Raw genomic sequence first — 11,907 nt, 5'->3', positions numbered from 1 at the left:
ACCCTCTCTTTCTCCCTCCCTCTCTTTCTCCTCTCCCTCTCCTACCCTCTCTTTCTCCCCCCTCTCCTACCCTCTCTACCCTCTCTTTCTCCCCTCCCTCTCCTACCCTTCTTTTCTCCCCTCCCTCACCTACCTCTCTTTCTCCCCTCCCTCTCTTTCCTCTTTTCTTCCTAACCTCTCTTTCTCCGCTCCCTCTCCTACCTCTCTTTCTCCCCTCCCTCTCTACCCTCTCTTTCTCCCTCCCTCTTCTACCCTCTCTTTCTCCCCTCCCTCTCCTACCCTCTCTTTCTCCCCTCCCTCTCCTACCCTCTCTTTCTCCCCTCCCTCTCCTACCCTCTCTTTCTCCCCTCCCTCCCTCACCTACCCTCTCGTTCTCCCCTCCCTCTCTTTCTCCGCTCCCTCTCCTACCCTCTCTTTCTCCTCTCCCTCTCCTACCCTCTCTTTCTCCCCTCCCTCTCCTACCCTCTCTTTCTCCCCTCCCTCACCTACCCTCTCTTTCTCCCCTTCCCCTCTCCCTCTCCTACCCTCTCTTTCTCTCTCCTCTCCTACCCTCTCTTTCTCCCCTCCCTCTCCTACCCTCTCTTTCTCCCCCTCCCTCTCCTACCCTCTCTTCTTTCCTCCCCTCCCTCACCTACCCTCTCTTTCTCCCCCCTCCTCCCCTCTCCTACCCTCTCTTTCTCCGCTCCTCTCTTCCTACCCTCTCTTTCTCCCCTCCCTCTCCTACCCTCTCTTTCTCCCCTCCCCTCCTACCCTCTCTTTCTCCGCTCCCTCTCCTACGCTCTCTTTCTCCCCTCCCTCCCCTCTCTTTCTCCTCTCCCTCTCCTACCCTCTCTTTCTCCCCTCCCCTCTCCTACCCTCTCTTTCTCCCCTCCCCCTCCTACCCTCTCTTTCTCCTCTCCCTCTCCCTACCCTCTCTTTCTCCCCTCCCTCTCCTACCCTCTCTTTCTCCCCTCCCTCTCCTACCCCCTATTTCTCCCCTCCCCCTCCTACCCTCTCTTTCTCCTCTCCCTCTCCTACCCTCTCTTTCTCCCCTCCCTCTCCTACCCTCTCTTTCTCCCCTCCCTCTCCTATCCTCTCTTTCTCCTCTCCTACCCTCTCTTTCTCCCCTCCCTCTCCTCCCCCTCCTACCCTCTCTTTCTCCCCTCCCTCTCCTACCCTCTCTTTCTCCCCTCCCCTCCTACCCTCTCTTTCTCCCCTCCATCTCCTACCCTCTCTTTCTCCTCTCCCTCTCCTACCTCTCTTTCTCCCCTCCCCCTCCTACCCTCTCTTTCTCCGCTCCCTCTCCTACCCTCTCTTTCTCCCCTCCCTCTCCTACCCTCTCTTTCTCCCCTCCCTCTCCTACCCTCTCTTTCTCCCCTCCCGCTCCTACCCTCTCTTTCTCCCCTCCCTCTCCTACCCTCTCTTTCTCCCCTCCCTCTCCTAGCCTCTCTTCCTCCCCTCCCTCCCTCTCTTTCTCCCCTCCCTCTCCTACCCTCTCTTTCTCCCCTCCCTCTCCTAGCCTCTCTTCCTCCCCTCCCTCTCCTACCCTCTCTTTCTCCCCTCCCTCTCCTACCCTCTCTTTCTCCGCTCCCTCTCCTACCCTCCCTCTCCTACCCTCTCTTTCTCCCCTCCCTCTCCTACCCTCTCTTTCTCCCCTCCCTCTCCTAGCCTCTCTTCCTCCCCTCCATCTCCTACCCTCTCCCTCTCCTACCCTCTCTTTCTCCTCTCCCCCTCTCTCACCTCTGGTGGCCTCTGAAGCTCCACACATGAGTTGGTAGAAGATGTGGAAGGTCCTTTCATCTTTGGCCTGGCGGATCGCCCTCGACTTCTCCAGCAGGTCTGAGGTCAGGAGTAAAGGAAGGGTTCAATAGCCCCAGACACTAACCTAAGGGCAGTTTTGCATCCCCTGCTTCCCTGAGCTCACCCCTGCGTGTAGGGCAACTTCTACCCGATGACAGATTAGCAGTGACCCAACAGTGAGCATACTAATGAATTACAACAGTAATATTTAGGTTGGGACTCGAAACAGAGTCTGACTGCAGAGGAAGGATACAGGTCTCAATGTTGGCACCGACAATGTATCCAGCCACGTCAAAGTTAATACGGATGAATTTGCCCTGAGAGACAAGAGGAGAAGAAATGTGTCAGTTGATGATTAACATATTAATGAAAAAATTATACAAACTCAACAACAAACACAGTAAATAAAAATACAACCAATTAAAAACATACTATAGATCTTATCTGGGATCAATCTAGATATTAATACATTCTTACAAATCTGGAGGAGTTGTCATTCTTGACAGTCTTGGCATTTCCGAAGGCCTCCAGGATGGGGTTGGCCTGTAGCAGCTGTCTCTCTAGCTCCCCCTGGAGGACAGGACAGGCACCGCATCAACACTGGGACATGCATCACAAAGCAACTCCACAACCCAAAATACTGTTCCCCCAATCCAAAAGAGGGGAGACTAGACTCATCAGAGTGTAAACAAGGCAGTAACCCAGTGGTCTCAACTCTGAATTTCAAGATATAGCCTGTAATAGCATCTCAACAGGATGAGCCCAGAGAAATCTAGACATAAATAGCTTTTCATGTGTTCTCTTACAGACATTTTCAGCATCTAGCCAGCTAACATAAGCCAGCCAAAGTGCCAGACTTTGTGCATTCAACAACTCTACATTGGTGCCTTGCCAAGACCTCGGCCAGACGTTGGCGAGACAACGGCTAAGTGGCGTAAGCAGAAACCAACTATCACAGAGGCTGTGTAATAGCCTGTCCCTGTGCTGTTGCACTAGTTCACATGAATTTATCGTGTCAGTCGAGAACCACTGCGTTAGATCAGAAAGTATGGCCGCAGATGCTATCTCTAGCTTTAGCTACACAGTGGCTCAGGCTATAGCTCTACTAGCTCTATAGCTTTAAGTACAGTAGCATTAGCATTATCTAGGGAGCTACTGGAGGGGGATTTAAAAGCGGCAGGTGAAGCACGCCAGCCAAGCAGCACTCAAAGCTACACACAGCAAGAGGCCAGGGCTTTGCATGGGAACAAAGCTCAGACTGACAACAATGCACATACTACTAGACAAAGCACCAAGTGCACACAGAACAACACACGCACATAAAAAGCACGCACACACACAGACAGGTATGTGTGGAGACTCCTGGTCAGCCAGAATGTATGCTTAACTATTCTACATGGTAAATGCCTGGTGTATTTGGGCATCATTCACAGGTGTGGCCACCAGAATGGAAGCATTGAGCTCATTCACTGTAAAGGGAGGATGGGGAGGGAGGTCTATAGCCCAGCCTGAGAACAACCTCTAGCCACTACCCCTTCAGTGCTAGCAGATCAGAAAGACTGGATAGGTGTAACCACTAAGGTGATGGCTCTATCTAAGCGTCCAAAGGGTTTAGGGGAGATTCCACCTATCTGGTTTTCAGATGGACGGTTGTTTTAAGACCAAGCTTTTCTGCATCATCAGTGAATTCCAAAGCTTTCCTTCACCGATGAGGGGAATGATTCTGAGACCCACCTATGGGCGGGATTAACACCAGCTGTCAATCAGGAAACTAGAGCATTTCATTGGACAACTATATATGGTTTGAAGATTGACAGGTTGTTAATCCAGCCAATCAGGACGTTGAGAGAGATTCATAGACCCGCCCATCACTACTTATTCTAGCACCCATTGGGTGTTGCTACAGATATACCGTACAGTAAAAATCCAAACACCCATAGACACCAGAGAACAGGGCTTTCATTCAGGAGACAGCAACTTTTCAGAACATTCAGACAGAAATGTATTGTCTAAACCAGACAAGATTCTCTCGTACACTGAACAAGATAGATGTCGAATGTATAGAGCAGACATAACTATCTGCAATTCTGCAATGTTTAACCTTAATCAGCCCACAGTGGTGATAGTCTTTATACTTTATATTATACTCACATATTGCACACTCTGAGAGATTGAGAAAAACGGGAAGGTTGGGAGAATCAACGGATGAGACAAACAAACAACAAAAGACAACAACAGACCAATGAATGCAGTACAAACAAAAACAAAATGCTTGACAGTTATGGAGGAACACATCAGTAATGGTGTTGTTTAAAGGATGTTAGTCTGGAGCACAAACCAGAATCGGTAGGCAGAACAGAAGAGAAGGAAAGAGGAGAAGACAGGACAGGATAGAGCCCACTTACCCTGTTCACCATGGAACTGCCCCGGGGCAACGACCCTACTGCCATCCATCTGAACACGCAGGAGAGAAGGACAAGAAAGAGGGGGAGGTTGGAGGAGAGAGGGTAGGAGAGAGTGCAAAATCAAGAGGGAGGAGGGAGAGAGGGAGGAAAGGAAAGGAGAAAGAAGAGAAGGAAAACAGTAGAAAAAGGGGAGGATAAGGGGCAGTAGGGGGAGGAGAGAACATGAGAGGGGGAATGAGAGGAGATGGAAGGGAGAGAGGACAGGGCAGGGAGAGAGGACAGGGCAGGGAGGAGGGATGGCAGGGAGAGAGGACAGGGCAGGGAGAGAGGACAGGGCAGGGAGAGAGGAGATGGCAGGGAGAGAGGACAGGGCAGGGAGAGAGGAGATGGCAGGGAGAGAGGACAGGGCATGGAGAGAGGACAGGGCAGGGAGAGAGGACAGGGCAGGGAGAGAGGACAAGACAGGGAGAGAGGACAGGGCAGGGAGAGAGGACAGGGCAGGGAGAGAGGAGATGCAGGGGAGAGAGGAGATGGCAGGGAGAGAGGACAGGGCAGGGAGAGAGGAGATGGCAGGGAGAGAGGACAGGGCATGGAGAGAGGACAGGGCAGGGAGAGAGGACAGGGCAGGGAGAGAGGACAGGGCAGGGAGAGAGGACAGGGCAGGGAGAGAGGAGATGGCAGGAGAGAGGACAGGGCAGGGAGAGAGGACAGGACAGGGAGAGAGGACAGGGCAGGGAGAGAGGACAGGGCAGGAGAGAGGACAGGGCAGGGAGAGAGGACAGGGCAGGGAGAGAGGGACAGGCAGGGAGAGAGGAGATGGCAGGGAGAGAGGACAGGGCAGGGAGAGAGGACAGGGACAGGGAGAGAGGACAGGACAGGGAGAGAGGACAGGACAGGGAGAGAGGACAGGGCAGGGAGAGAGGAGCATGGCAGGGAGAGAGGACAGGGCAGGGAGAGAGGGAGTGCAGGGAGAGAGGACAGGGCAGGGAGAGAGGACAGGGCAGGGAGAGAGGACAGGCAGGGAGAGAGGACAGGCAGGGAGAGAGGACAGGCAGGGAGAGAGGACAGGGCAGGGAGAGAGGAGATGGCAGGGAGAGAGGACAGGGCAGGGAGAGAAGACAGGGCAGGGAGAGAGACAGGGCAGGGAGAAGGGCAGGGCAGGGAGAGAGGAGATGGCAGGAGAGAGGACAGGGCAGGGAGAGAGGACAGGGCAGGGAGAGAGGACAGGGCAGGGAGAGGACAGGGCAGGGAGAGAGGGCAGGGCAGGGAGAGAGGACAGGGCAGGGAGAGAGGAGATGGCAGGGGAGAGAGGACAGGGCAGGGAGAGAGGACAGGACAGGAAGAGAGGACAGGGCAGGGAGAGAGGACAGGGCAGGGAGAGAGGACAGGGCAGGGAGAGAGGACAGGACAGGGACGAGAGGACAGGGCAGGGAGAGAGGGACAGGGACAGGGAGAGAGGAGATGGCAGGGAGAGAGGACAGGGCAGGGAGAGAAGATAGGGCAGGGAGAAGACTAGGGCAGGGAGAGGAGGACAGGGCAGGGAGAGAGGACAGGGCAGGGAGAGAGGAGATGGCAGGGAGAGAGGACAGGGCAGGGAGAGCGGACAGGGCAGGGACAGGCGGAGAGAGGGACAGGGCCGGGAGAGAGGACAGGCAGGGAGAGAGGGACAGGGCCAGGGAGAGAGAGACGATGGCAGGGAAGAGGAGCAGGGCAGGGAGGCAGGGGAGGGAGAGAAGACAGGGCAGGGAGAGAGGACAGAGCAGGGAGAGGAGGACAGGGCAGGGAGAGAGGAGAGGCAGGGGAGGAGAGGACAGGCAGGGAGAGAGGACAGGGCAGGGAGAGAGGACAAGGCAGGGAGAGAGGACAGGGCAGGAGAGAAGACAGGGCAGGGAGAGAGGACAGGGCAGGGAGAGAGGAGATGGCAGGGAGAGAGGACAGGGCAGGGAGAGAGGACAGGGCAGGGAGAGAGGACAGGGCAGGGAGAGAGGACAGGACAGGGAGAGAGGACAGGACAGGGAGAGAGGACAGGACAGGGAGAGAGGACAGGGCAGGGAGAGAGGACAGGCAGGGAGGAGAGAGGAGATGGCAGGGAGAGAGGACAGGGCAGGGAGAGAGGAGATGGCAGGGAGAGAGGACAGGGCAGGGAGAGAGGACAGGGCAGGGAGAGAGGACAGGGCAGGGAGAGAGGACAGGACAGGGAGAGAGGACAGGGCAGGGAGAGAGGACAGGGCAGGGAGAGAGGAGATGGCAGGGAGAGAGGGACAGGGCAGGAGAGAAGACAGGGGCAGGGAGAGAGGACAGGGCAGGGAGAGAGGGCAGGGCAGGGAGAGAGGAGATGGCAGGGAGAGAGGACAGGGCAGGGAGAGAGGACAGGGCAGGGAGAGAGGACAGGGCAGGGAGAGAGGGCAGGGCAGGGCAGGGAGAGGGACAGGGCAGGGAGAGAGGAGATGGCAGGGAGAGAGGACAGGGCAGGGAGAGAGGACAGGACAGGGAAGAGAGGACAGGGCAGGGAGAGAGGACAGGGCAGGGAGAGAGGACAGGGCAGGGAGAGAGGACAGGACAGGGGAGAGAGGACAGGGCAGGGGAGAGAGGACAGGGCAGGGAGAGAGGAGATGGGCAGGGAGATGAGGACAGGGCAGGGAGAGAAGATAGGGCAGGGAGAGAGGACAGGGCAGGGAGAGAGGACAGGGCAGGGAGAGAGGAGATGGCAGGGAGAGAGGACAGGGCAGGGAGAGAGGACAGGGCAGGGAGAGAGGACAGGGCAGGGAGAGAGGACAGGGCAGGGAGAGAGGACAGGGCAGGGAGAGAGGACAGGGCAGGGAGAGAGGACAGGGCAGGGAGAGAGGAGATGGCAGGGAGAGAGGACAGGGCAGGGAGAGAAGACAGGGCAGGGAGAGAGGACAGGGCAGGGGCGGAGAGAGGACAGGGCAGGGAGAGAGGAGATGGCAGGGAGAGAGGACAGGGCAGGCGAGAGAGGACAGGGCAGGGAGAGAGGACAAGGCAGGGAGAGAGGACAGGGCAGGGAGAGAAGACAGGGCAGGGAGAGAGGACAGGGCAGGGAGAGAGGAGATGGCAGGGAGAGAGGACAGGGCAGGGAGAGAGGACAGGGCAGGGAGAGAGGAACAGGGCAGGGAGAGAGACAGGACAGGGAGAGGACAGGGCAGGGAGAAGAGGACAGGGCAGCGAGAGAGGACAGGGCAGGGAGAGAGGACAGGGCGGGGGGAGAGAGGACAGGGCGGGGAGAGAGGACAGGGCAGGGAGAGAGGACAGGGCAGCGAAGAGAGGACCTGGCAGGGAGAGAAGGACAGGACAGGGAGAGAGGACAGGACAGGGAGAGAAGACAGGGCAGGGAGAGAGGACAGGACAGGGAGAGAGGACAGGGCAGGGAGAGAGGACAGGGAAGGGAGAGAGGACAGGGCAGGGAGAGAGGACAGGGCAGGGAGAGAGGACAGGGCAGGGAGAGAGGAGATGGCAGGGAGAGAGGACAGGGCAGGGAGAGAGGACAGGACAGGGAGAGAGGACAGGACAGGGAGAGAGGACAGGGCAGGGAGAGAGGACAGGGCAGGGAGAGAGGACAGTGCAGGGAGAGAGAGGAGATGGCAGGGAGAGAGGACAGGGCAGGGAGAGAGGACAGGACAGGAAGAGAGGACAGGGCAGGGAGAGAGGACAGGGCAGGGAGAGAGGACAGGGCAGGGAGAGAGGACAGGGCAGGGAGAGAGGACAGGACAGGGAGAGAGGACAGGGCAGGGAGAGAGGACAGGGCAGGGAGAGAGGAGATGGCAGGGAGAGAGGACAGGGCAGGGAGAGAAGACAGGGCAGGAGAGAGGACAGGGCAGGGAGAGAGGACAGGGCAGGGAGAGAGGAGATGGCAGGGAGAGAGGACAGGGCAGGGAGAGAGGACAGGGCAGGGAGAGAGGACAGGGCAGGGAGAGAGGACAGGGCAGGGAGAGAGGACAGGGCAGGGAGAGAGGAGATGGCAGGGAGAGAGGACAGGGCAGGGAGAGAAGACAGGGCAGGGAGAGAGGACAGGGCAGGGAGAGAGGAGATGGCAGGGAGAGAGGACAGGGCAGGGAGAGAGGACAGGGCAGGGAGAGAGGACAGGGCAGGGAGAGAGGACAGGACAGGGAGAGAGGACAGGGCAGGGAGAGAGGACAGGGCAGCGAGAGAGGACAGGGCAGGGAGAGAGGACAGGGCGGGGAGAGAGGACAGGGCGGGGAGAGAGGACAGGGCAGGGAGAGAGGACAGGGCAGCGAGAGAGGACAGGGCAGGGAGAGAGGACAGGACAGGGAGAGAGGACAGGACAGGGAGAGAAGACAGGGCAGGGAGAGAGGACAGGACAGGGAGAGAGGACAGGGCAGGGAGAGAGGACAGGGAAGGGAGAGAGGACAGGGCAGGGAGAGAGGACAGGGCAGGGAGAGAGGAGAGGAGCAGAGAGACAGGAATGATTATCGAGGTCACTCTATATTGATTCCTCCAGCAGCACTTGATCAGCAAGAACAACAATAGTAGACAGGAAGTCATGGAGTAGTAGCAACATGTAGTGTAACACAAAATGTAGCAGTACACCTTGTTTCAACCATAGTTTCAATATACATCATTAACACAACTTCATAACAAGTCATAACAAGTCCTCCCTACACCCTCTTGTTCTTTCACTTTCTTTCTGCCTTATTCTGTTTCCCCATCCACTCCCTCAGTCAGGACAATAAACATCATCCATCAATCCACTCCCTCAGTCAGGACAATAAACATCATCCATCAATCCACTCCCTCAGTCAGGACAATAAACATCATCCATCAATCCACTCCCTCAGTCAGGACAATAAACATCATCCATCAATCAACCCTCTCCCTCAGTCAGGACAATAAACATAATCCATCAATCCACTCCCTCAGTCAGGACAATAAACATCATCCATCAATCAACCCTCTCCCTCAGTCAGGACAATAAACATCATCCATCCATCAATCCACTCCTTCAGTCAGGACAATAAACATCATCCATCAACCAACCCTCTCCCTCAGTCAGGACAATAAACATCATCCATCAATCCACTCCCTCAGTCAGGACAATAAACATCACCCATCAATCCTCTCCCTCAGTCAGGACAATAAACATCATCCATCAACCAACACTCTCCCTCAGTCAGGACAATAAACATCATCCACCAACCAACCCTCTCCCTCAGTCAGGACAATAAACATCATCCATCCATCAATCCACTCCCTCAGTCAGGACAATAAACATCATCCATCAACCAACCCTCTCCCTCAGTCAGGACAATAAACATCATCCCATCCATCAATCCACTTCCTCAGTCAGGACAATAAACATAATCCATCAACCAACCCTCTCCCTCAGTCAGGACAATAAACATCATCCATCCATCAATCCACTCCCTCAGTCAGGACAATAAACATCATCCATCCATCAATCCACTCCCTTAGTCAGGACAATAAACACCATCCATCCATCAATCCTCTCACTCATTCAGGACAATAAACATCATCCATCAACCAACCCACTCCCTCAGTCAGGACAATAAACACCATCCATCAATCCACTCCCTCAGTCAGGACAATAAACATCATCCATCCATCAACCCTCTCCCTCAGTCAGGACAATAAACACCATCCATCAATCCACTCCCTCAGTCAGGACAATAAACATCATCCATCAACCAACCCTCTCCCTCAGTCAGGACAATAAACATCATCCATCAATCCACTCCCTCAGTCAGGACAATAAACATCACCCATCAATCCTCTCCCTCAGTCAGGACAATAAACATCATCCATCAACCAACACTCTCCCTCAGTCAGGACAATAAACATCATCCACCAACCAACCCTCTCCCTCAGTCAGGACAATAAACATCATCCATCCATCAATCCACTCCCTCAGTCAGGACAATAAACATCATCCATCAACCAACCCTCTCCCTCAGTCAGGACAATAAACATCATCCCATCCATCAATCCACTTCCTCAGTCAGGACAATAAACATAATCCATCAACCAACCCTCTCCCTCAGTCAGGACAATAAACATCATCCATCCATCAATCCACTCCCTCAGTCAGGACAATAAACATCATCCATCCATCAATCCACTCCCTTAGTCAGGACAATAAACACCATCCATCCATCAATCCTCTCACTCATTCAGGACAATAAACATCATCCATCAACCAACCCACTCCCTCAGTCAGGACAATAAACACCATCCATCAATCCACTCCCTCAGTCAGGACAATAAACATCATCCATCCATCAACCCTCTCCCTCAGTCAGGACAATAAACACCATCCATCAATCCACTCCCTCAGTCAGGACAATAAACATCATCATCCATCCATCAATCCACTCCCTCAGTCAGGACAATAAACATCATCCATCAATCAAGCCTCTCCCTCAGTCAGGACAATAAACATCACCCATCAATCCTCTCCCTCAGTCAGGACAATAAACATCATCCATCCATCAACCCTCTCCCTCAGTCAGGACAATAAACATCATCCATCAATCAATCCTCTTCCTCAGTCAGGACAATAAACCACATTCATCAATCAAACCTCTCCCTCAGTCAGGACAATAAACCTCATCCATCAATCAATTCTCGTCCTATTCTTGTCCTTCTTCATCCAATTAATCTCTTTCCTCACATCTTCTTCCCCTCCTCTGTCTTTGTATCCTTTCCTCCTCTCCCCCATTTCCTCCATATAGTCTCTTCTTCCACCCCCCTTCTCCGCTCCCCCTCCCCTCCCCCTCTTCTCCCGCTCTCTCTCCTTCCCCAGTTTACCTGTGAGGCCTCCTTGTTTCTACCCAGAGTTCCAGTCTTATGGGACGAGGCCACATGAGCCAGATACTGGATGACTTTCTTAGTGTTCTCTGTCTTCCCTGCGCCAGACTCACCGCTGGAACACACACACACACACACACACACACACACACACACACACACACACACACACACACACACACACACACACACACACACACACACACACACACACACACACACACACACACACACACACACACACACAGAAACAAGTATGAGAAACTCACACACATAAACCACATCTCGTTTCACAAGGGTCCTCCATGAAAACACACTCATACAACCCAGTTATGAAGGACATATAAACACAACCAAACACATATAACAGAAAGGACACTATACACACGTGTAGGCCACCAGGGAACAGAGGAACCATGCAGTGTATTCCTCTATACACACGTGTAGGCCACCAGGGAACAGAGGAACCATGCAGTGTATTCCTCTATACACACGTGTAGGCCACCAGGGAACAGAGGAACCATGCAGTGTATTCCTCTATACACACGTGTAGGCCACCAGGGAACAGAGGAACCATGCAGTGTATTCCTCTATACACACGTGTAGGCCACCAGGGAACAGAGGAACCATGCAGTGTATTCCTCTATACACACGTGTAGGCCACCAGGGAACAGAGGAACCATGCAGTGTATTCCTCTATACACACGTGTAGGCCACCAGGGAACAGAGGAACCATGCAGTGTATTCCTCTATACACACGTGTAGGCCACCAGGGAACAGAGGAACCATGCAGTGTATTCCTCTATACACACGTGTAGGCCACCAGGGAACAGAGGAACCATGCAGTGTATTCCTCTATACACACGTGTAGGCCACCAGGGAACAGAGGAACCATGCAGTGTATTCCTCTATACACACGTGT

General features: G+C 54.4%; 1 pseudogene; it reads right to left on the bottom strand.

Moving 5' to 3' along the window:
• Positions 1–11,907, bottom strand: part of LOC109885949 (myosin-10-like) — a 73,879-nt pseudogene that overhangs the window by 39,114 nt on the left and 22,858 nt on the right.

This window comes from Oncorhynchus kisutch, linkage group LG2 (genome assembly GCF_002021735.2).
Source record: "Oncorhynchus kisutch isolate 150728-3 linkage group LG2, Okis_V2, whole genome shotgun sequence".
Taxonomy (NCBI): domain Eukaryota; kingdom Metazoa; phylum Chordata; class Actinopteri; order Salmoniformes; family Salmonidae; genus Oncorhynchus; species Oncorhynchus kisutch.
Note: the sequence above shows the minus strand (reverse complement) of the source record. Positions and strands in the feature narration are given on the sequence as shown.